This window comes from Pinus tabuliformis, chromosome 9 (genome assembly GCF_031772625.1).
Source record: "Pinus tabuliformis cultivar Carrire ecotype Pingquan chromosome 9, CPIR1, whole genome shotgun sequence".
Lineage (NCBI taxonomy): Eukaryota > Viridiplantae > Streptophyta > Pinopsida > Pinales > Pinaceae > Pinus > Pinus tabuliformis.
In genome coordinates, this window is record NC_142307.1 from 1,664,466,466 (window position 1) to 1,664,493,177 (window position 26,712).

The 26,712-nt window shown below is 36.3% G+C and overlaps 1 pseudogene; it reads left to right on the top strand.

The window, feature by feature from the left end:
- The window catches only part of LOC149155255 (E3 ubiquitin-protein ligase PUB23 pseudogene), a 42,586-nt pseudogene that overhangs the window by 9,425 nt on the left and 6,449 nt on the right, over nt 1–26,712 (top strand).

Below are 26,712 nucleotides of genomic sequence, written 5' to 3' on the forward strand. Positions count from 1 at the left end.
TTCATGTGTTTGTTACTCATTATGTTTATTCTTGTGTTGATTTATATGGATGTTGTTATCATTCATTAATTGTTGTACACAGAGTGGGCTCCCTGTTTGAATGAGAAACTATAAATTAGCATAAAAAGTTTAAATTAGCCTTAATATTGATCCACCCCCCCTCTCAATATTAAAATTGTTTCCAACAATTATAGTATATTGATCCAAGTATATCTTATAGGCTACACTTAAGGAAATATCTCAATTATATAGTAAATAAAACGCTTTCCCTCTCAAGCAAGGACAAAAAGGACAATAGGAAGGTTACTAGAATTTAGCTAAATGTTAGCATAAGGGTGTTACGTCTCAAACTAAAACATCAAGTCTCACCAAAAACCTTTCTTTTATAAGACAAAATATAATGCACGTTAGTCATCAAGAGCAATCATGGCCATATAATTATGTGATTCAAGACTTAGCTTGGGGATTGCACATGCATATTTTTTAGAGCCACTTTTAGGAATGATTCCAAATAAAAGAAATTCAGATTTTCTGTCACGAATAATTCCCAAATAAATATTTTTGGATTTTATCTTAGGAAGATTTCCAAATAAATTGATTTTAAAGGTAAATTTGGCTTAAAAGGTTATTCCTTGACTAATTTTTTAATTATGATGGCTCAACTCTAGTCAAATAATTTGGAGGGCCAATTTTGAGTGTAGGTCTAAACCACTGTGCTACTCTCCCTACCATGTGGTTTTATAGCTTCAAATATTCTATCATCACTAGGAAATGGTGGATTAGATGGCAAATTCTATTTCCATTCCTAGAAGTGTGTCTTCCGCACTCTATCCCTAACCAATCTACAAACTTTACACTAATAAGGTCTCTACATCTTCCAACAATGATGGAGACCATAGCAAGGGGTCAAACATAGTTTCAAGATGCCACTATAATTTCCTCCTTTATCATTAGAAATATCTTGAAAATTTTGTGAGTTACATTAGAGAGTTTGAAAATATAGAATTTGATAGAATAGTCATGAATAAACTTTGGAAACTATTTTTCTTTAATAGGATACTAACCTCCTCAAACTATGTGTTTTACATGGAGTAGGTGAGAATAAATGGCATTATGAATTACTAAATACTAATGGTTGTACATTGACATATGTTGTAGACATCCATCTGGAGGAATCTAGATGGGAGGAAATCGCAAAATGTTAGTGCAATATGATTATAATGTATGAATTGAAGCCACGCCATGTTTTGTATAATTTGTAGATATTTAAGTGAATATTTATATGTGTAAATTAATAATAATAATAATAAAATAATGATAACAATTGATTGCATTTCATTAGAATGATATAGATATAAATGAAATGTTTATGACCATTGGATTCCTCTTTAAATATCTCCTAGACTCCTCATGTCGAATCATATTCTACACAATAACCCTTGCAATTTATGTATCTAACATCCCCCTTGCCACCCCAACCCTTCAATCTGAATGGGTGTATGTGGGTCCTAACAAAGAGATGAGGACAATTGCTAATGGTTGGATGTGATATTTGAATCTAGTGGTTTAAGGAAGACCACAACTAAATGGGTAACAAAAGAAGAAGTCTTTTACTAAATGGTTGTTTAAGACTAACCACAAACTCTACAACTCATATTTAATACTTAGTTCTTCCTAAAACATTTCCGAATTTGGCTAAAATTTTAAGTCCTCTAGTGATTGAAAGTGCTTACCAATACAAATTTGAACGTGACCACAAACTATTGGAACATGGCTCTGTGGCTTAGCAATTCCAAAAAGATTTCCTAACAAACCTTCATGTTTGTCTCTTCTACTAAGTGGGAGTTCTCTCAAATGGTGAGTTTGGGATGACCACAAACTAATGTCTATTTAAAAATGACTACAAAATGAAACACACTGAAGGATTTGTTTTTGTCTACAACATTGATTCTAACTTGACATTTGAGGCTCTAATTCTAGTTGCAGATTAGGCTCTCTTGTACATGCTTTATTCATAGGAATTCAAACTAAAAGCCTTATTGTTAATAACTTATATCATTCTCACACATGATTATTGATTATGTATGAAACATGTATCAATCATTTGAATAATAACTATGAAATAGAGAGTCAAAGTTGATGCAATAATAGTTTGATGCACCATCAAAATAATATGATATTAATGTATGTGCATTTGTTGTTGCAAATATTATGATAAGCCTCAACTCTAGTCTCTCGATGAAGCATCTTTTGAGAAATGATAAAGTAGAGTATATTCTTAATCTACATTTGCATTATATTTTCCAACTAAAGAATGATACCATTTTTTACATAAAAACCCAGGGAGAGTGCTCACGAAAGTATGATGTGTTTTTTTCAATTGATAATTGAAGTTTCCTACCAGTAGGGAATAACTCTCATCCTTTGTAACAATTTTCAGGGTTCCTTTTTTAGGAAGATAAAGAAATAATGATCTCGTGTAGGTCTCCCTAAAGCTCCTCAAATTTATCCTCCGCGGGCTTAATCATACCCATTTCCATGGTCATTTTCTTAGGTCTGTCACTACGGAAGTCAAAGTGTCAATAAAGTGAATGACCCTGACTGAGAATGGGGGCACATTATGTCGGATAGTGTGCCATTGCTCCTGAATATGACTCTGAAATAATTAGTGGCCCTTATAGCTAAGGTCTTTTGTGGTTCCTTTTCCAAGAAGAAAACATTAATGATGGGATTTGTGTCCAAAATGTTGTCGAATTCAATCCCATTTCACCAGGGAAAAACCAAATTCCTTGTACATTAGTAGAGATAATCAACTATAGAAAATCCTATGCTTAAATTTTGGATCTAAATGATGTACAAGTGATGTGAAAATGCTTATTCGAACAAGAAAACCAATGGGTTAAGAATGTGATTATGATGATTTATCAAATGATAAAGATGAACCTTCTACTACATTTATCAACCGTTATAAGGGAAATGAAATTCACTATGCCACCCATGGCTGAATGTTGCATCTTTGTTGAATCCAACCATGTTGAATAAAATGGTTACATAGCAGGTGACGATATTGATAGCGGAACGCCACTAGAATATGTTACTAGAAAATAAATGCGTTGAGACAAGAACCTTAGAACTATGCACACACAAACAAATGATTGTGGAAAGATACAGGGGAATGTCAGATATGCACACAAATATTACCATAGGGGGAAGGTGCAATAGTTAAAAATCAACATAGAATAATAGAAGAAATGCTACAGCTAACAAGGTAGACGCAGGCGGGTCTACAGTGCACCCAAGTCTAAGGTTAGTGCCAGAAATCCATGGATTTTATACCAATGTCTGGCTATAAACAAAAATAAAGAACAAATATCAATTTTTTTTCATTAGAATGATATATTCCGGATTGGCTCCGGTAAAGATCGTGCGTTTTTGCTCCATCCCACGGTACGAAAGCGTCGGGTAACACGACCGTTCAGAGGATCGGAAAAGACAGACCTTCCCGGCAGTAGGTAGATCGGACGGTGATGTAACCCCTAAAGCGGCAGAAGTTTATCGCGTCGGTAGCGGGAGCTTAAGAGCATGGTCACGTAGACGCAGAGCGAAAGAGGAGACAGCTCTTATCGGCGTAGAGAACCTCAGTTTAACACAGTCGCGACTCGCCCTCCCCCTCCGTCTAAACCCGGCGGCGCAGATAAACGTAATCGTCGACCGTCAAAATTCGTATTATGGAATAAAATTATAGCTTGAAAAAATTAAATAAAAATTAAAATATTTGAACTCTAAAATGTTGAATTTCCACATTTAACTTACTTTTCATGTGACAAATACCATAATATAAACGTGGACGTATAATGATTGACTTTTAAATAAGTCTTATCCTGTGTCCCTTGTCATAAATAAAGATTCAGAGGAATCTGATTTGAATGTCTTAGGACATTTAGAGGAATCTGATCTGATTAGATTTTCAAAAGTCAATACCGTCATATGTGTTGTTACAGTGGCTTATGGACTGGATGAAAAGTTAACGGCCGTTTGTGTCTGCGTTGAAAGATCGAATAGTCTGTTAATTGGAACGTGATGGTGGAAAACTCTGACCGAATGACAGTTGGCTGTAAGACCAAACTAGTCAGCCCATAATCAAAGATAAGCAAAAAAGTTTACATTTCTCTCATGTGTGTTCGCTGGGTGGATATTTTAATCAAAGATAAGCAAAAAAGTTTACATTTCTCTCATGTGTGTTCCCTGGGTGGAGGATAAAGGTCAGGTTTCACACGAATAGATTTATTTTAAATATGGATTTAACACTAGTAGATAAAGATCTAATTCTTTTATTTGCAATTTCTTTTATGAGTTTACATTGTTTAAATGTTTTGTAATAACTTATTTTTAGATTTTAATTTTTGTTAAAATTAAATTTTAGATGTTAAAATTTAAAAAACTATAAAAAATAATTAAATTCTAGTTTTATTATTATATTTATTTAAAAAAATTATTTGCCAATATTATGGCTTATTAATGCTACATGCTCAAAAAATCATAACTATCTTCACTTCATATTACACTTATTCATATGGCATTTTCTTTTTAATTAATTAATTTAATTAAAAAAAGAAAATTGGACAAAACTACTTTGAAGATAAATCTTAAATATTTGAGGTTAAACTATCACCATCACTAAATTAAAATTATATAAACCCTATTCCAAAATAAACATGCCTATAACCTTAAATATTAATATTAATATTAACATTAAATTATTATTTTAGTATTAATTTTAAATTTTAACATTAATAAATAGTTTTAGTATTAAATTATAGTATTAATGATATTAATTGCGTTACTAATATTAATGCTAGCATTAATAATATAAAAATATAAAATTAAAACTCACTGAAACTTAAGAGTTTTGATATATAAAACTCATAAAATTAAGGATCTTAAGGTTAATAACAACGATACATTATTAGTGACCTTAATGACATTTATTAATGCAATAAGGTAGCATTTTAATATAATGATGTTATTATAATATAGTATTTCTCTTATTAATGTTATACTATTAATTTTAAATTTTAATATCCATAAGTATTTTTAATATTAAGTTATAGTATTAATAATATTAATAGTGTAACTAATATTAATGATTAAGAATATAAAAAAATATAAAATTAAAATTCATTAAAATTTATGAGTTTTAATATATAGAACTCATAAAATTAATGATATTCGAATTTAAACTTTTGTGATTCATATCATCATGTATAAAATGTTTTTTCGAAGAAGTCATATTGGAGATTTAGGTCGATGCGTTTCAAACCAACAAGAGTGGTTCATCTTCAAGACACAATGAAGAAACAAATCTAGTCATGACACAATGAAGAAACAAATCTAGGAAGAAGGTTAAATAGGGAGATACGTCAACCTAACAGCTAGAAAAAAAATTTGGCTAAATTTGACGAGGGGAGGAAAAAGGAAAAGTTTGATATTATTAAATAGATTTTATTAATTTACTAATTGTTTATTTATTTTTATTAACTCAACGGTTATATTTGACTAGGATTTTAATAATATTTATTTATTTATTAAGCTATTTATTTTTACCTTATTTAAATATATATTAATATATTATCTTATATTAATATATTTAAATAAGGTAAAAATAAATAGCTTTATAAATACATAAATATTATTAAAACCTAGTCAAATATAACCGTTGAGTAAATAAGAATAAATAAACAATTAATAAATTAATAAAATTTATTTAAATAATATCAAACTTTTTCTTTTCTTCCCGTGGTTAAATTTAACCGTTAGGTTGACCTGTCTCCTTATTTAACCTTCTTCCTAGATCTGTTTCTTCATCGTGTCTTGAAGATGAACCACACTTGTCGATTCGAAACATGTCGACCTAAATCTCAAATGTAACTTCTTCCAAAAAAATATTTTATACAAAATTAAAGATGTTAAGGTTAATAACAACTTCAATACATTATTAGTAACCTTAATGACATTTATTAATGCAATAATGATATATAGTAGCATTTTAATATAATGATGCTATTATACTAAAGTATTTCTCTTAATAATGTTATACTATTATTAATATTATTGTTAGTAAAAATATTTAAGCAATCACATTAATATTATTATTATTATGTACATATTATTATTATTATTATTATTTCAAAAAAAAAGTTATGAAACTACCTAATAAAACTTTTTTATACCGTTTTCTCACATAACATAAATACACTATTATTACCACTCTATATTAATATTATTATATATAACCACTTATAATTTTAATAATATTGTAATAATCATGTTATAATAATATTATTATTAATTTTATTATTAATATTAATATTATTAATTAAATTAATAGTCACAACATGTTGATATTAAGAATAATATTAATAATAGCACCATTATTATTATTAATTTTAATAAAATTAATGTAAATAATATTAAAATTAATACTAATATCAATAATAGTAATATTATTAATATTATTAACATCATTAAAATATTAACAATATTACTCTGCAATGAACATTCCCAAGAGTCGGCATTCACTCACCTCGATATGATGCCAGCTCAAATGAACGGAGGTTGGATCACATTATTCTTGGCACATTGTTTATACTTCCATCACTTCACCAATCATGCCATGAAATCGGCACAAGGTTAAATGGTATTTGAATATTGCTGACAACATAGGGTGGTATAGGAGGACTCAACATGAGAATTCTATCAGATTGGCAAAGGTGGAGGAAAATGTTGACAGTATACACCACAAGATGACCATTCTAGCTAAGAGATGAACTGACATCTCCTCCTCAGATGAGGGTAGTGACCAACCAACGTTGGTGCTTGGGTATTTTTCCCAAAAGCTATTATGACTCACTGATTTTTTGCTTGTAGCACTAGTAATTTGTTTTTTCTTCTCGTGTCAATGTATGTCAAGACTTGGCACAACCAACCTAATTTTATAATTTTTTATTTACAAGATGCTCTAGTTAGATGAGGCCTTAACAACCTCAAGACTCTAAAATTCTATTATTGTTCTATTTTCCCTTCAAGAAGACCATTAGCAAAAACTTTTTGGTTTATGTAATCCTCATTTGTATAATGCAAAATGTCTAACTTTCAAAAAGAAAAAAAAAACATTGAAAATATTACGTTATTTAATGTAATATATTAATTATTACATAAAACCAATATTAATATCACTAATATATTATTATTATTATATGAACCAAATCATCTTATTCTTAGTATTAGTACTAGTAGTTCTAATGTGAATTATATTAAAATCATAATATTAACATTAAATAACAATAACTTTAATATTAATAATAATTTTAGTAGTAACATCATTAATAACACTAACAATGTTACATTATTAAATGTAATACATTAACTATAATATAAAAGCACTATCAATATCATTAATGCAATAATAATATTATATATAAAAATTCATTGAATTATACTATAATAATGTTTTTTTTGAACTAAGGTTCATGATCACTTAGAGGCTACTACATCCATGGGTAGTAATCTCGGAAGATCCACCCGAAAGGATCTACCAGGCAATTTATCTATTCAGGCATAACCCCAAGGGTATTGAGGAGATTTGACCTCGTCAGCTCCCAAATTGGCAAGGTACTTAGCAACAAGAACTACCAATTGAGCTATCCCTTGGGGCTTTTGATATAATAATGTTATTCTTATCATCAATGTTATTATCAATATTAACATTATTAATAAACAATGTTGTGTGTGGACAAACATTTTCAAGCGGAGTTAATTTCAAAAAACATGGTCAACTATGGAGAATTCATCAACCGTGATTAAATCTTGCCAAAAGTTGACATATCTAATTTGGATGGTCAATGTGTTAGCGGTTAATTATGTTGATTGATGTTAACTATGCTTTATAATGGTTATCTGTACATAAACATGTTTTCTTATTTTTGGTTATGTTGTTCAATTGTTGAACATAGTTGACATCACAATAACACCATTTCTTGTTCATAAAAAATGACATCACAATATGTTGAACAGCTACTATTATCACAATGTAATGAACAACAAATGCCATAAACATGACAAAAATAAGTCATTGCAATGTGAAAGACAGTAAGTTCTAGTGAAATGTAAGAATAATATCCATCATTGCAATGTGATGAATGGTATATTCCATTGTAGTGCGGAGAACTATGAACAATGTAAAAATGTGACAAAGAGTGTCACAATCTAATGAATAATAAAGATTATTTAGATGTGTGGAATAACAAATGACATCACAACATGATCAACAATAAATGTCATTGTTGCAATGTAACCTCCATTAAACACCATTACGATGTACCCAACAACATATGGCATATGCATCATACTATGGGTTGATCATGGTTCATATACATTAACATGGTGTTAATTGTCAAACACGTTCAAACATGGTCAACAATTGTCAACATGGTCATACATGGTCACAAAATATCAATGTTACAATAGAAAATCATGATCGTAATGGTCAACCATTGTAACATGGCTGACCCTAGTCAAGATCACCACATAGTCAATGTAGTCAAGCATTGTAATCACTTTCCACACAACCAATCATAGTCAACATATCTAGTATAGAAAAAATGATAGACAATAATCAACCATTGCCAATTTGGTCAAACATATTCAACATTCTTCAACCATGCTTGTAACAACTCAACAATAGTTAATGAAGGTCACCTTTGTTAACCATGGCCACCATGATCATCCATTGTCATTTGTGGTCAACCACTTTGTCAAGCATACTTAACATACTCAACCATATTCATATATTGCTAAATATTACCAACCATAGTCAACCATGTTTACTCATAGTCAGCCATAATTGGCCATAGTCAAGTTGTCAACCATGCCCTTATAATCACATCCATGGTCGAACAGGATCACCATGATTAGACATGGTCAAGAGGTTAAAACCTATTTAATTATGGTCAATCTAGTTCAAAAATGGTCAACTATGATTAGCATGGTCATTAATTATCAACCATATTTCTAACCCTTGTCGAACCATTGTCAATTCTCTTCAACCTTGTTAACCATGGTTAGCCATCAGCAACAATTTTCAACCATGGTTGACCCTCTTCAAACATTGTTAATCATGGTCAACCATAGTCAACAATGGTAAACCTAAGTAAACTATATACCAACTATAGTTAATCTTAGTTAACCATAGTTAACCACATTCAACCATATGTTTGCCATAATCAACCATATTTATCGTTAGTTAGAAAGAGTTAACCATGGTAATCCATAGACAAGCTAGGAAACCATGGTAGACTATGGTCAAACTTGGTCATCCCATTTCTGATAGGTGTCTACTCAATCATGATGGTTATTACTACTCAAGCATGGAAACATGGTTGAAAAAGGTTAACCATTATTAATATCAGCATCATGTGTGGAATAATAAATGACATCACACATGCTATTTCACATGACACCATGATTGTTGAACATGGTCAACCATTGTCAATATGAGCATGCTGCATCATGTGTAGAATTACAAATGACATCACACTGTTATGAAAAATAAATGTCATTGTTGCAATGTGACCAACAATAATCATCATTATAATGTCCCCAACAACAAATAGTGTATGCATCATACTATGGGTTGGCCATGGTTAATATCTATTAACATAGTATTAATTGTCAAATATGTTGAAACATGGTCAATTTTTGTTAGCATGGTCAAACATGGTCACATAATATCAATGTTACAGTAGTTAATTGTGTTCACAATGGCGAACCATTGCAACATGGTTGACCATAGTGAACATAATCACATGGTCAACATAGTCAACCATAGTCGACCACAATCAACATATCTAGCATAGAAAACATGATGAACAATGATCAACCATTGCCATTTTTGTCAAACCTATTCAACACTATTCAACCATTCTTGAAACAATTCAACAATTGTTAACAAGGGTTAGCATAGTCAACCATGACCATCATGATCATCCATGGTCAACCACATTATCAAGCATACGCTATATGCTTAACCATAGTTGTTTATTGCTAAACATTTCCAACCATGGTAATTCATGTTCATGTAATCCTCATTTGTATAATGCAAAATGTCCAACTTTCAAAAAGAAAAAGAAAAAACATTGAAATATTACGTTATTTAATGTAATATATTAATTATTACATAAAACCAATATTAATATCACTAATATATTATTATTATTATATGAACCAAATCATCTTATTCTTAGTATTAGTAGTAGTTCTAATGGGAATTATATTAAAATCATAATATTAACATTAAATAACAATAACTTTAATATTAATAATAATTTTAGTAGTAACATCATTAATAACACTAACAATGTTACATTATTAAATGTAATACATTAACTATAATATAAAAGCACTATCAATATCATTAATGCAATAATAATATTATATATAAAAATTCATCGAATTATACTATAATAATGTTTTTTTTGAACTAAGGTTCACGATCACTTAGAGGCTACTACATCCACGGGTAGTAATCTCAGAAGATCCACATGAAAGGATCTACTGAGCAATTTATCTATTCAGGCATAACCCCAAGGGTAATGAGGAGATTTGACCTCGTCACCTCCCAAATTGGCAAGGTACTTAGCAACAAGAACTACCAATTGAGCTATCCCTTGGGGCTTTTGATATAATAATGTTATTCTTATCATCAATGTTATTATAATATTAATGTTACTAATAAACAATGTTGTGTGTGGACAAACATTGTCAAGCAGAGTTAATTTCAAAAAACATGGTCAACCATGATCAATAGGTCAACTATGGACAATTCATCAACCGCGATTAAATGTTGCCAAAAGTTGACATACCTAATTTGGATGGTCAATGTGTTAGTGGTTAATTATGTTGACTGATGTTAACTATGCTTTATAATGGTTATCCGTACATGAACATGTTTTCTTATTTTTGGTTATGTTGTTCAATTGTTGAACATAGTTGACATCACAATACCGCCATTTCTTGTTCATAAAAAATGACATCACAATATGTTGAAAAACTACTATTATCACAATGTAATGAACAACAAATGCCATAAACATGACAAAAATAAGTCATTGCAATGTGAAAGACAATAAGTTCTAGTGAAATGCAAGAATAATATCCATCATTGCAATGTGATGAATGGTATATTCCATTGTAGTGTGAAGAACTATGAACAACGTCAAAATGTGACAAAGAGTGTCACAATCTAATGAATAATAAAGATTATTCAGATGTGTGGAATAACAAATGACATCACAACATGATCAACAATAAATGTCATTGTTGCAATGTAACCTCCATTAAACACCATTACAATGTATCCAACAACATATGGCATATGCATCATACTATGGGTTGATCATGGTTCATATACATTAACATGGTGTTAATTGTCAAACACGTTCAACCATGGTCAACAATTGTCAACATGGTCATACATGGTCACAAAATATCAATGTTACAATAGAAAATCATGATCGTAATGCTCAACCATTGTAACATGGCTGACCCTAGTCAAGATCACCACATAGTCAATGTAGTCAAGCATTGTAATCACTTTCCACACAACCAATCATAGCCAACATATCTAGTATAGAAAACATGATCGACAATAATCAACCATTGCCAATTTGGTCAAACATATTCAACCTTCTTCAACCATGCTTGTAACAACTCAACAATAGTTAATGAAGGTCACCTTTGTTAACCATGGCCACCATGATCATCCATTGTCATTTGTGGTCAACCACTTTGTCAAGCATACTTAACATACTCAACCATATTCATATATTGCTAAATATTACCAACCATAGTCAACCATGTTTACTCATAGTCAGCCATAATTGGCCATAGTCAAGTTGTCAACCATGCCCTTATAATCACATCCATGGTCGAACAGGATCACCATGATTAGACATGGTCAAGAAGTTAAAACCTATTTAATTATGGTCAATCTAGTTCAAAAATGGTCAACTATGATTAGCATGGTCATTAATTATCAACCATATTTCTAACCCTTGTCGAACCATTGTCAATCCTCTTCAACCTTGTTAACCATGGTTAGCCATCAACAACAATTTTCAACCATGGTTGACCCTCTTCAAACATCGTTAATCATGGTCAACCATAGTCAACAATGGTAAACCTAAGTAAACTATATACCAACTATAGTTAATCTTAGTTAACCATAGTTAACCACATTCAACCATATGTTTGACATAATCAACCATATTTATTGTTAGTTAGAAAGAGTTAACCATGGTAATCCATAGACAACCTAGGAAACCATGGTCGACTATGGTCAAACTTGGTCATCCCATTTCTGATAGGTGTCTACTCAATCATGATGGTTATTACTACTCAAGCATGGAAACATGGCTGAAAAAGGTTAACCATTATTAATATCAGCATCATGTGTGGAATAATAAATGACATCACACATGTTATTTCACATGACGCCATGATTGTTGAACATGGTCAACCATTGTCAATATGAGCATGCTGCATCATGTGTAGAATAACAAATGACATCACATTGTTATGAAAAATAAATGTCATTGTTGCAATGTCACCAACAATAATCATCATTATAATGTCCCCAACAACATATAGTGTATGCATCATACTATGGGTTGGCCATGGTTAATATCTACTAACATAGTATTAATTGTCAAATATGTTGAAACGTGGTCAATTTTTGTTAGTATGGTCAAACATGGTCACAAAATATCAATGTTACAGTGGTTAATTGTGTTCACAATGGCGAACCATTTCAACATGGTTGACCATAGTGAACATAATCACATAGTCAACCATAGTCGACCACAGTCAACATATCTAGCATAGAAAACATGATGAACAATGATCAACCATTGCCATTTTTGTCAAACCTATTCAACCATATTCAACCATTCTTGAAACAAGTCAACAATTGTTAACAAGGGTTAGCATAGTCAACCATGACCATCATGATCATCCATGGTCAACCACATTATCAAGCATACGCTATATGCTTAACCATATTCGTTTATTGCTAAACATTTCCAACCATGGTAATTCATGTTCACTCATAGTCAACCATACTTGACCATAGTTAACCATGTTCTCTCATACTCAACCATTCTTGTCCATAGTCAACCTTCCTCATATAACTATATCCATGGTCGAACAAGCTCACCATGATCAAACATGGACAAGAAGTCAACCATATTCTACCATGGTTAAACGTGCTCAGCAATGGTTAACATGGTCGTTAATGGTCAATCATATTTAACCATAACCAAACATTGCTAATCCTTATCACGACAACAATAGTACGAGGGAAAGTGTTGGCTTGATTTGGGCTAACCCGGGTTCAATCTATACTACGCATCAACAAAACCCTTGATCACTAGCACTTTCGGAAATGGCATGCAAGCATATTGTAGTCTCACCCGAAGTGACTATGGGACGATGGAGAACCATGTTTCTGCAGCCTTGAGGGACTAGGAGATGTGGTATTATTATGTTATCTTATCTTTAACATATATAAATCACTTTGCCACACTATATTAATCACTTAAACATGCCATATAAAATCATAAGCTGTCATTGTGCTGAAGTAAAGCTAAACTATAATAAATGCTACTCGACAATATATAATAAGAAAATATACACATAAAAAAATCAAATTAACGTGGTTCACCCTAGTGTAGGGCTATGTCCACAAGAATTGTTCCTTAATATAATGAATCTTTGAATAAAAACCAGTTCTTGGCCTGCACACTAAGTTTCAGGCTATCTACACAATCAGATGAAAGCTCTTCCCTAGGCCTCTATGCACTCAGCAGCAGAGCCTCTCCTTTTCTACCAAATTACATATCACAATAATTCACCCATAACACTGATATGGATCAAGACTAGTTGATATCTCTTCTTATAATCTTACCCAATATATACTATTGCATTGTAGGGTTATTTCAGAAAAATACCATGGACTCCTTAAAACAAGCAACTATGGCCTGAAAACCCTTTTATTCCTTACAAAATCGCGAACTTTTATGAAAAGGAGGGGCTTCTATCCACCCTTACGACACCGCACGATATAAATGTGCTCCACTGCATGCTCTATTGTGTGCTCCGTTGAGCGCTCCATTGCACACTCTGCCCCACAAAATGTAGAGTCTTTGCCAAAATCTAAGCCAAGTTGGGCTATGCCCAACAAGCCCCCAACACTCACATATGACTCGTCCCGAGTCAATTAGTCAATTTTCCTCTTATCTTCATTGCAATGTTGTTGTAGGCATTGTTGAACTCCTAGAGAATGTCTGTGACCTACTTCTCTTCGCTGCACACTTCCTTTAATAGTGCTTTTGTCACCGGTCCTGTAGCCTTCTGCATCACTGCTTCCTCTCTCTGTCGAAGATCTGGAACATTTTCATCCACTGCTTGGGACAGTTGGAGAGCCTCATCCTGTCGTGGCTGAGTTCTCTCTGTCAAATTCTACTCTTCCTTCCTCAGCTCCTCAGTCTTCTTCTGGAGGGAATTTCCCTCATTGAATTTTGCGAGCTTCTGTGAGATTTGTAACGTTCTCATAGTTGCTCGAATCTCCTCCAACTATAGCTACTTCTATTGAATGTCCTCTTGTAATTTTTGTGCATTTGGATTTTCCTGCAGCAAAGTCCAAATATGTAACCTCTCATCCAATAGCTTCCCACAATGTGCCATTGCTGCAGAGATCCTGACCATTGACCCCTTCAGGTCGGCCTCTCTCTGCTCTCACACTTCCTTTGGTGTGGATGGTTTTAGCTGCATCTATAGCTCATTGATCTTCATCTCATATGTAAATTCCACATTCGTGATCTTATCCTTGTATCCTTTTACTGCAAGGTCGAGCTTCACGACCTTGTCGTCCACTAGTTCCTCTTCTCGGACATTAATGTCTGGAACCTCATGACATGTTTCTTTGACCACCTCCTTCAGCTTTTGTTGTTGTTGTACTGCCTGATCCCTTTCCTGGATCACCTCATCGAGCCTCTACTTCAGCGAATCTCGCTCTCCCTCTACTTGAATGTTTAACTACAAAGTGACTTTTTCGCACTGCTTCAGCTCATCTATGATCTCTAGATGCAGCTTGTCTAATCTCTGAAGTGGCACTGCGGTGATGTTCATGTTCACGTACCTCCACTCTTCAGTCTACTACTCAACTTCGATGGAGTCAAACTGCAGGGCTCCAGTAGGTATCGGTGTTATCCGCGCCCTAATTGTAGGCTTTACTAGTGTTTCCTCTCCAAGCTTCTCCTCTGCCTGCACTAGCTGTCTAACTATCTGTGCTAATGTCTTCATTTCTGCAATGCAGTTCGCAACACTTGTTAGAAGTGTGACGTAGTGATCCTCTAGCTTGTTCCATGATTCTGTTGTTGCTTCATGAATTATGTCCCCAATCTGGTCTATGTCCCCATCAGTAAGGACCGATGACGTTATTTCCTTTGTCTTGTGTACATTTTGCTTATTTTTTCTTGTTGTGGTAGCTTCAGCGTGTCCCTTCCTCTTCTCTGCAATAGATGGGTTTGTCTTTGTATTTTCAATCTCTCTGTTTTGCTCATCACCTCGAGGAGGATCCTAGAGACCCTCTTCGTATTACTCCTCTTGTTCTGACTCTTTCTCATCCTTAGCCTTCCCACTCTCTTCCCCAAACTGCATCGTGTCCTCCTCTGTCGTAGTATCCTCTGTATGTGTCTCCAACACATTGATCCACTTCACGGGCCATTGTTTTATCTGTGCTAGGATATTTTCCTTTGTCACTAAATATGGCAGGGGATACATGTATTCCTTGTGTCCCTACGATCTTGTATGTAAATATTGTGGAAGTCAACCTTAAACTTCGCGACACAAATATACTGCTTGTATAGGTTCAGTGAAAGTGAGGGTGTTGGTTCACCAACATGTTTATATCTATCGCTAGATTCATGCAACCTATCCTCATAAATGCATCACTCTGCATGTTTTAATGGAAACTTTCCTTTTTAACAGGTCATATTTTCCCGAAAAACTTCGACGCATCCCATATTGTAGCGAAGAAACCCCTCTTACGTCGAGGCTCCTACAAACTTCGACATAACCTAGAATGTAGCAAAGTAACTTCCTAAGTCAAATCTCTCTCTGTAATGTAGTTTATAGTCCAATGCCCACTTTCAACTAAAGGTGGTACTAAGACTTTTCTCCTTTCCTTAGAGCGAAGTTCTAGGGGTAGGGTTGTCGCTGTGCAACTTCACATCAGGCTTAAGGGGAATCTTCATGACTCCAAGATCTCCTATTATATCCTTCATCTCTGAAAACTTGGTGGGAAACAGTTCTTGATATTCATGAAGTAACTATGTAAATTTACTTACTGTCTCCTCATCCCAGTGGTCTCCTATTGTTGTAAACTTGGGTTCCTTCTTTGATCCTAAGCTTACCTTATTGGTCTTCAGTGGCTTTGTTATATCTAGTATCTCTAGCTTAGGTCCAGTTACTTTGCAATATCCTTCTGACTCTTCTATGTTGATGTTACGAGGATCTTCTTCTTCATATGAAGTAAGGTTATAACACTCCAGTGACTTTTCTATCTACACAACCCAATCAGGTCGCTGCCATGTCAGTGGCGTTACATTCTCAAATATCCTCTTCCTGACTGTTTGGAGGGCCAAATCTATGTATGGGACATCGTCCTCAAAGTTGAATGTTAATATGCATCCATTAACCATGTCTTCCCAGTTCATAGTACCATGTAAAAGCTCCATTTCTACATACTAGTTCTTAGGGATTGTCTCTAATGTATGAATGAATCCATGTACCCATTCTTGATGTGGAATCTCCTTCCATGCTATAGTGCATAGCTAGATATGCTTCCTAGGATTAGTTTCACCATCATATTTTATCTCCATATATGTATCTATCTTTCCAAACCTTATCCCTCTCAGTCTTTGACATTCCTACCAACCTCCTATATTCTTCTTGTGTGCATTCCACCATCTAGCAAGGGTAGCTTTCAAGGCTATATCCAATGCTTACAACCTTTGATTTTCTAGAACTTATTCTTCATAATTATTAAGAAAATAATTTACATCACCTAAGCCATCATAAGAAGGTAGGCTACATACCTCAAATATCATACAAAAAATATATTTGGTAATTCTTTCACAATGCCTTATGAATACTTCATGTAGCCTATTCTACTAGTTCTCCAACTCTTCTTCTGAGTTTGAGGTACAAAATTGATCATGCTCTCAATTCAAATTTCCCTCTGCAGTAGGGTTAACACAATCTTGTTCTTTCACTATCATTTGATAGATATTGTCCATGTCAGCTGCGCATTATTCTTCTTTGATTGGCTCTCTATATCTCACTCCTTTTGATGGATCCAAGGGAACAATTACTCTCATATTTTTTCCTTCAAATATCATCCATCTCTCCTTCAAATTAAATATTTCCATATTGTCTAATGCCCAGTCAATTATGAGAAATGCAGGATAAGGATTACTATCATCGACGATCTCTATTACTTCAAAATCAACAGTAGTGGGAACTCCTTCAATATCCACTGTGACACCTGGTAGTCTTCCAAGAGGGAAGATATTTTGTTGATTTTGCACCCTTAGCTGAATAGGGGACCATTGTGGCTTCAGCTTACCCATTAATTCCCATGTGTGCTTCGTCAAGACATTAGCATCAGTTCTCAGATCTAGAATAATTTGATCCATCTCATACTCTCTTATCTGCACACTAAGCCTCATCTCTCTAGCGGTTCTCTTCTATCTATGAAAATTATTGACTGCACACATATCACTTCACAGTGTTTCCTTGGATGCATAGGAATCTATCAACTCCTGACGCCATTCTACAACCTTTTGATCTCTTAACAATTTCATACAAGTCTTCAGAAAATAATTTAAAATACCTACTTGATTTTTTGAATCCTGGTATTGTGTTGGAGCTCGATTCTGTGTCAGGGCTTGGTTCTGTATCGAATTTGATGACACATCACAGTTACTTTTATGATCGGGCTTTGGTTGTGCAATAGAGGTAAAAGCTCTAAAATCCATAAAACTTTGCTTTGCTTCCATAAATACTTCTTTTTCTTTCTGAATATAAAAAAGAAGAAATTTCTCCACAGTCTTTCTACCCATGCAATCTCAGATTCTTTCTTTTCATCCACTTTATCACTACCAGTCACAACTCCAATTCTAGTGACAATACTAATTCGAGCTTCGTCGGCCCTCCTTTTAGCAGTCATCATTTGGATATTCTTTGTCGATTGTTGATTCCTTTTTTATTGCATCTTTTCCATAAGCACAGGACATTCTTAAATTACATGGTCAAAGGTTTTACAGTACTTACATGTCATTGTGGGGTTCTAGAAGTCTCTCCAAAAATGACCTGGTTGGCCGCAGTTATAGCAAATGATCTGTCCACGTCCTCGACCTGTTCCTTGGTAACCTCCTTGACCACAACGTTGACCATTTTTATAATGTTCATGCTCTTCTGCTTATATTTCATAAGTGTCAGCACCACTCTCCATCATTAGTTTGTAAGCATGACAATTATTCTCATCGTGTCCTACTGATTTAGAGAATTTACAATATAGATTCTTCAGAGTCTGTAGATATTTTTGTAAGAGAGAGATACTGATGAGGAAATCTTCAAGAGACGAGGTTAAAGAAAATCTAAGTCAAGGACCTTAGAAGAAGAAAAAAGAAACCCATGGTTCACATATTCTCAACCTCCAGGAAGAAGCTGAAAAGCTCGAGAGGGCGTTAGAACTGGTTAAGGAGATGAAAGAAGCAGATATAATCAAGAGTGAGATTGAAGAAGCAACTAACAAAGGAGGAAAAAGAATAGAGAAGGTGATCAAGTGGATATTGGTGGCCACCCGCCTATTCCACTTGGACCGCCATCATTGTTTCTTTCAGTTTTTCAGTTTCCTTATTTGTAGCAGAATTCACTGTTTTTAGCAGTTTTTCATGTCGTGAATTTTCGGAGCCATTTTGAGGCCCTAAACGATGTTTTTTGGGAAAAATAGGAGAAAAATGGGTTGTCGGCTGATGTTTCTCACTGAAAAGTTTTATTCCTCGGATAGATATTTCTAATGAGGTATTGTGCACGTCAAACAGAGATCATATGCCAAAATTACACCCACAGGAAGTTGATGTACCAATTTACACAAATGAGACCCATAGTTTGGCACTTCATCTCCTAGGGTTAAGTTTTTGAAAGTTTAGGGTTTTCCATTATTTCTCAACAACAAATAGGCCTTCGAGCCTCATTGTAACATAGTTCAGAGGCATGTAGCTGCCACATCTCTTCTCAGAGATAAACTACCATCGCCTGAGCTAGTATCGTTTCCATTCTTTTTGTAAGCATATTTCAGTATTTGATATTAATGAAATGAATTGTTATTTCTACTGCACCTTTATATTTATGGTTATATCTATAATTTGTTTCATTCCTATTTAAATCTAGATTAGTGGTATTAGAGCGGTTTGGTCTTTCTCTGTTTTTATTTGCATGTCCCGAATGAGGTCGAGATATAAGGAGTTTGGGCTTGACTGGTCGAACCTTTGCAAGACCAGCCTCGCAAATCTTGATGACCTCCCATGGTAGATGAAAAGAAAGATGAGGGGGTAGGGGATCCTATCAAAATCTTGCTCAAAGAAGCCCTCGAGCGACAAAGGAACGTGATGATGGAAAACGTTGCCTAGATCTTTCAGCAGCTACCTAAGAGCAACACATCTACTTCCGGTAGCTACTCTGGAAGCGCCAAACCCTTTAAGGTACAAGTTAAGCTTGACATTCCCATATTTTAGGGTTAGATGCAAATGTTGTAGATAAATGGTTAAATCCGCTAGAAGGATATTTTTCCGTTCATGATTTTTCCTGCCGGGAAAAGGTCACTTTAGCACTTCTCAAAGTATCCCCCTCAAGGACTGGTGGGAAACCTACTGTGAGTAGAAGAATGAAAGTATGAACTCACTGTGTTCAGCCACACCCACTTGCAACTCATTCTAGGATGCCATCAAGAGCACTACTACCCTATCAAGTGCTATGAGGATAAATACATAAAGTGGACCACGCTACGACAGGGAAGGGACCAAGATGTACCGGAGTTTACCAATGTTTTTCATACCCTTCGTATGAAGTTGGGTGTCAAGGATTCTAAGAATATTTTGGCTCTCAAGTATTGTGGTTGCCTGCAATGGTACATCTAGGATGAGATGGAATTCCTGGACATCCCCTCGCTCGGCATGGAATACTAATATGCCATCAAGATCGAGCAAAAGTTTAAATAGAAGAAGCGAGACTTTGGATCTGCGAATTCAAATCAAGGGAAAGGTGCCCCAAAACTACAGAACAAAGGAAAAATCGAATTTGAGGTGGCCAAGGATAACCTGTCAAAGGCACAAGCAAAGAACAATGCCGTGAAGTTGAAGAAGGATACGGGAAAGTGGTGTGAGTTTCATAAGAGCTCCACTCACAACACAAGTGAGTGTCGGGACAAGCAGTCATTGGTGGCCAAGCTAAAGGCTTTGAAATCAGATGCATGTTTTGACTCTGTGTTAGAACCTGACAAGGGGAATGAAAATGGGAAGAAGATTATCGATGCGGATCCCAACACAACCATTTCCACCATGAAGAACTAGAAGGAGGAACCCAAAGATCCAAAGGAGGAGGAGCGCCTCTTCCACTCCCAGATGTGGGTAAAGGGTTCCCCGCTATAGTTCATTATCGACAGCAGGAGCCAAAAGAACCTCATTTTGGTATAGGTCATGAAGTAGCTAGGCTTATCGACCATAGCACATCCACAACCATACATGATCTAGTGGCTTCACCAAGGACGACATCTTCGCCTGAGACAACAGTGTTGCCTTCCATACAACAACAAGCCCTTCACGAATGAGGTATTATGTGACCTTCCTCCCTTTGATGTTTGTGATGTATTATTAGGCCAACCATACTTATGGAAGTGACATGTTGTGTATGAGTCAAGGCCTTGTTTTGTTATTGTTACTTTTGGAAATAAGTTGTACAAGATACCGGAGGTAGCACTGCCTACCGCCATCTCTTTGGTTACTGCAAAGCAATGCAGTAAGCTCCTTTCCAAAACTGGGAAATTTGTTTCATGATGATATGCCCTTAGGGAAGGAAGAAGATAGTGGCAATGACCTCCAAACGGGGCCCCTCCACATGGAAACAACATATGGACAAGGTCATGGAGGAGTACGAGGAAATCTTCATCTCCCCCATAGGGGTGCCTCTACACTGTGAAGTCAAGCACTCCATTGATCTAACCGTAGGTGCGCCGCTGCCCAATGGACAAAGCTGTCGACACTCCATTCTAGAGAACAACAAAATGAAGAGGAAGATTAAGGAGCTACTGCAGAAAGGTCACATTCATCAGATTTCATCGCCCTGTGGGAGCCTGGTCATGTTGGTACAGAAGAAGGATGGGACTTGGAGACTATATATTGACTACCGAGTGTTGAACAAGATCAGTGTCGGGAATGGGTACCCGATCCCACGGATTGAGGACCTTCTGGACAAACTTAAGGGGGGGAATATTTCAGCAAGATCGACTTGAAGTCCAGCTATCACCAGGTACCAATTGAACCCTCTTATATATGGAAGATTTCCTTCAAAGCCAAGGAGGGCCTTTTCAAATGGTTGGTTATGCCTTTTGGGTTGACGAATGCTCCTGAAACCTTGATGACATTGATGGATGACATCTTTTGGCCATTCACCAACTCATTTGTAGTGGTATACTTGGATGACATCCTAATCTTTAGCGAGAGTTGGGAAGAACACCTCCACCACATCCGACAGGTTCTCCAAACACTACGACAAGACAAGCTATGTGCCAATTTGGAGAAATTCACTTTTGGCATGAACCAGGTTCAGTATTTGTGATACATTATTGATGAACGAGGGGTGTATGTGGATCCAGCCAAGATACAAGCCATTCTGGATTTGGCAGCCCCAACCACTCTGAGAAAGCTCTGTAGCTTTCCGGGTCTTGCCATTTTCTACCGCAGGTTCGTGTTGGGATTCTCTCATATCACTTGGCCCTTTAATCAATTCACCAAGGGAGGAGTGAAAGCAAAATTATTTTGGTTTGAATCTCAACAGAAAGCATTCGGAAAGTTGAAACATCACCTTTGCTCTTCACTAGTTCTCACTTTACCAGACTTGCAACAGCCATTTGAGATCAAGATAAATGCCTCTAACTATGCTATTGGGGCAGTCCTTACTCAACAAGGGCACCCAATGGCATATAACAGTGAGACACTTTCAAAAACAGTCCAGAAGTATCCCACTTATGATAAAAGAGATGTATTCCATTGTGCATGCCTGTAGAAAATGGAAGAATTACATTTTTGGGAAGGAAACGCTCATCCACACAGAGTGCCAACCCCTACAGTTCATATAGATGCAAGGGAAGTTGCAGAATCATCGCCATAAAAGGTGGTCCACATACATGTAGCAGTTCCATTTGAATATCGAGTATAGGGAAGGGTAGTACCAATAATGTTGCAGATTGCCTCAGCCAACCACTGATCATGGCGTTAACCACCGTGCTCAACTCTTGTGGGCATGAGACTTCTAATTGGCCACTTCTCTACAAAAGTGACCCAGATTTCGGCCACACATACCAGATGCTCTTGGAGGGTCAGCAAGTTCCAAATTTTCACCTCCAGGATGTCTTTCTATGCCACCTGGGACACATTTGTGTTCCTTCAAGTGAGTGAGCCAAGATGATTTGGGAAGCACACTATAGTTGGGCCGATGGGCATTTCGGTGTCAAGAAAATAGTGGAAATACTGCAGAAGTATTTCTACTAGCCGAAACTTCGATAGGATGTCGGAAAGTACATTAGATCCTACACTGCCTATGCCATTTCCAAACCGACCATCAAGAAGCAAGGCCTCTATAGTCGGCTGACTACCCCTAGTTGACCTTGGGAATCCATCGCCATGGGTTACATGTCGGGCCTTCATTCTACTAATTATGGCAACAATTGTGTTTTTGTGGTAATTGATAGATTCTCGAAGATGGACATTCTAGTGGTCTGCAAGAAGAATATCATAGCAGAAGCCACTGCTAAACTCTTCTTTAAATGAGTGTGGGTACACTTTGGGATCCCACAGTCTATCATCTTAGATCGGTACAATAGGTTCCTCAGTACATTTTCGTCCAGTCTCTGGTTGATGCTGGACACCAGGCTCACTAAGTCCACAACTTTCCATCCCCAAATTGATGGCCAAACAGAGGTCGTCAACAGGATGATCATACACATTCTATGCATGTATAACTCAAAGCATCCACAAACATGGGATGAGAGCCTTCCCTATGTCCAACACAACTATAATCAGGCTCTCCATAGCTTGACTGGCTATAGCCCTCTTCAGGTGGGCTTGGGATTCTAGCCACTATGTCCCATTAATGTGGCCATACCATTCTCAGCTACTCAGGTAGATTAGGCTCATGTCCAGTTGGAAGTTGATAAGGAAAATAACTTCATTGAGAACATCCAACATATCAGCTAGCAGGTCCATGACATTCTCAAGAAATCAAATGCCAAGTACAGGTAGCGACATGATCAACATTGTGTGCCACACAAGTTTTAGGTGGGCGAAAAAGTCTGGTTGCATTTGCAAAAGAAATACCTTACCAGAGCCTATCATAAACTCATAGCACTCTGATATGGTCCTTACACAATCAACAATGCTATGGGTGACAATGCATTTGAGCTCAGCATTCCCCCATTCCTTGGCCTGCACCCAGTGTTCAATGTGGACCGCCTTCGGCCATACTTCCCATCATTGCTGGACACATAATACATTACAGAACAACTCACACCTACAGAGTTAAATCTAGATTGCATGGAGCAAGCCAAAATTTATCAGATCATGGACACGTAGATCAAGAACACCCAAGAGCAAAGGATCGAACTATATCGAGTTGTCAAAGCACCCTAACAACTACACCAGGGAAAGCAGCTCACCAGGCACCAAGCTCAGTAGAAATTTCCTCATCTCATGGAGGGACTCAACACAATGGGGACCATTCCTTCCTAAGGGTGGAGGAATGATCCAGGTGGATATTGGTGGCCACTCACCTATTCCACTTGGACCCCCACCATTATTTCTTTTAGTTTTTCAGCTTCCTTATTTGTAGCACAATTTATTAATTTTGGTATTTTTTTGGGTCCTAAAATTCTGGAGCCGTTTTGAGGCACTAAAAAATGTTTTTGGGGAAAACCGAGAACAACATTAGTTTAGCCCAAAAGTTGTATTCCTCGGATAGATCTTTCTAACGAGGTGTTGTGCATGTTAAACAGAGATCGTATGCGAAAGTTACGACCTCGGGAAGTTGATGTACCAATTTACCCAAACGGGGCCCATAGTTTGGTGCTTCATCTCTTAGGGTTATCTTTTTGGATGTTTAGGGTTTTCCATTGTTTCTCAACAATAAATAGACCTTAGAGCCTCATTATAACATAGTTTAGAGGCATGTAGTCGCCACATCTCTTCTTATAGATATGCTACCATCACCCGAGCTAGTCTTATTTCCATTCCTTTTGTAAACATATTTTAGTATTTGATATTAATGAAATGAAGTCTTATTTATACTACATCTTTTGTATTTATGGTTATATCTGTAATTTTTTGCATTCTTGTTTAAATCTCGATCAATGGTATCAGAGTGGTCTCCTCTTTCTCTGTTTTTCTTTGCATGTCCCCAACGAGGTCGGGATATAAGGAGTTAGGGCTTGAATTTCTCGAACCTTTGCAAGACTAGCCTCACAAATCCTAACAACCTCCCATGGTGGATGAAGAGTAAGAAGAGGGCCACGAGATCCTTTCAAAATCTTGCCTGAAGAAGCCCTCGCACGAACAAAGGAATGCGATGATGGAAAACTTTGCCCAAATCCTTCTATGGCTACCTAAGGGTGATGCATTGACTTCCGGCAGCTACTCTGGAAGCACCACACCCGTCAAGGTAGAAGTTAACTTCAACATTCCCATATTTGAGAGTCAGATTGATGTAGATGCTGTAGATAAATGGTTAAATATGCTAGAAGGATATTTTTCCATTCATGATTTTTCCAGGAAAAGATCACTTTTACACTTCTCAAAGCATCCCCCCACGTCAAGGATTGGTGGGAAACCTATTATGAGTAGAAGGATTAAAGTACGAACTCATGGTTTTCAAACACACCCACTTGGAACTCATTCCAGGATGCCATCAAGGAGTAGTACTACCCTGTCAGGAGCTATGAGGATAAATACATAAAGTGGACAATGCTGCAACATGGAAGGGGCCAAGATGTGCCAGAGTTTACCAATGTTTTTCATACCCTTCGCATGAAGTTGGGTATCAAGGATTCTGAGAAGCATTTGGTTCTCAAGTACCATAGCTGCCTGCACACGTATATCCAGGACGAGGTCGAATTCCTAGACATCTCCTCGCTCAACAGGGCATACCGATATGTTGCCATGAGCGAGCAAAAGTTTAAATAGAAGAAGTGAGACTTTGGATCTATGAATCCGAAGCAAGGGAAAGGTGCACCCAAACCGTAGAACAAAGGACAAAACCAAGTCAGGGTGGCGAGGACAACCCACAAAAGCTGCAAGAAAAGAACAATGTCGCGAAGCCGAAGAAGGACACGGGAAAGTGCTATGAGTTCCATAAGAGCTCCACTCACAACACAAATGAGTGTTAGGACAAGTAGTCACTAGTGGTCGAGCTAAAGGATTCGGAATGAGATGCATGTTCCAACTTTGAGTCAAAACCCGACAAGGGGAATGAGAAAGGGAAGCAAATTATCTATTAGGATCCCAATGCCACCATTTCCACCATGAAGATCTAGAAGGAGGAACCGAAGGTCCATAGGAGGAGGAGCACCTCTTCCACTCCCAGATGTGAGTAAAGGGTTATCCGCTACAGTTCATTGTCAACAGTGGGAGCCAAAAGAACCTCATTTCAGCAGAGGTTGTGAAGCGGCTGGGCTTACTAACCACATCACATCCACAACTATACTCCATCGGGTTGCTTCAGCAAGGACGGGATCTTCACGTGAGCCAGCAATGTCACCTTCCATACAACATCAAACCCTTCACGAATGAGGTATTATGTGACATTACTCCCCTTGATGTTTGTTTTGTATTATTAGGCCAACCATACTTATGGAAGCGACATGTTGTGTATGAGTCAAGGCCTCATGGTATTATTGTTACTTTGGGAAATAAGTCGTACAAGATACCAGAGGTGGCACTGCCTACCGTCATCTCTTTGGTTACTACAAAACAATGTAGTAAGCTCATTTCCAAAACCGAGAAATTTGTTTTCCTGATGATACACTCTCAGGGAAAGAAGAAGATGGTGGCAATGACCTCCAGACGGGGCCCCTCCGCATGGCAACAACAGATGGACAAGGTCATGGAGGAGTACAAGGACATTTTCACCTACCCCACAGGAGTGCCTCTACATTGTCAAGTCAAGCACTCCATCGATTTGACCTAGGGTGCACCATTGCCAAATGGACCAATCTATCTGCACTTCATTATGGAGAATGATGAAATCAAGAGGTAGATTCAGGAGCTA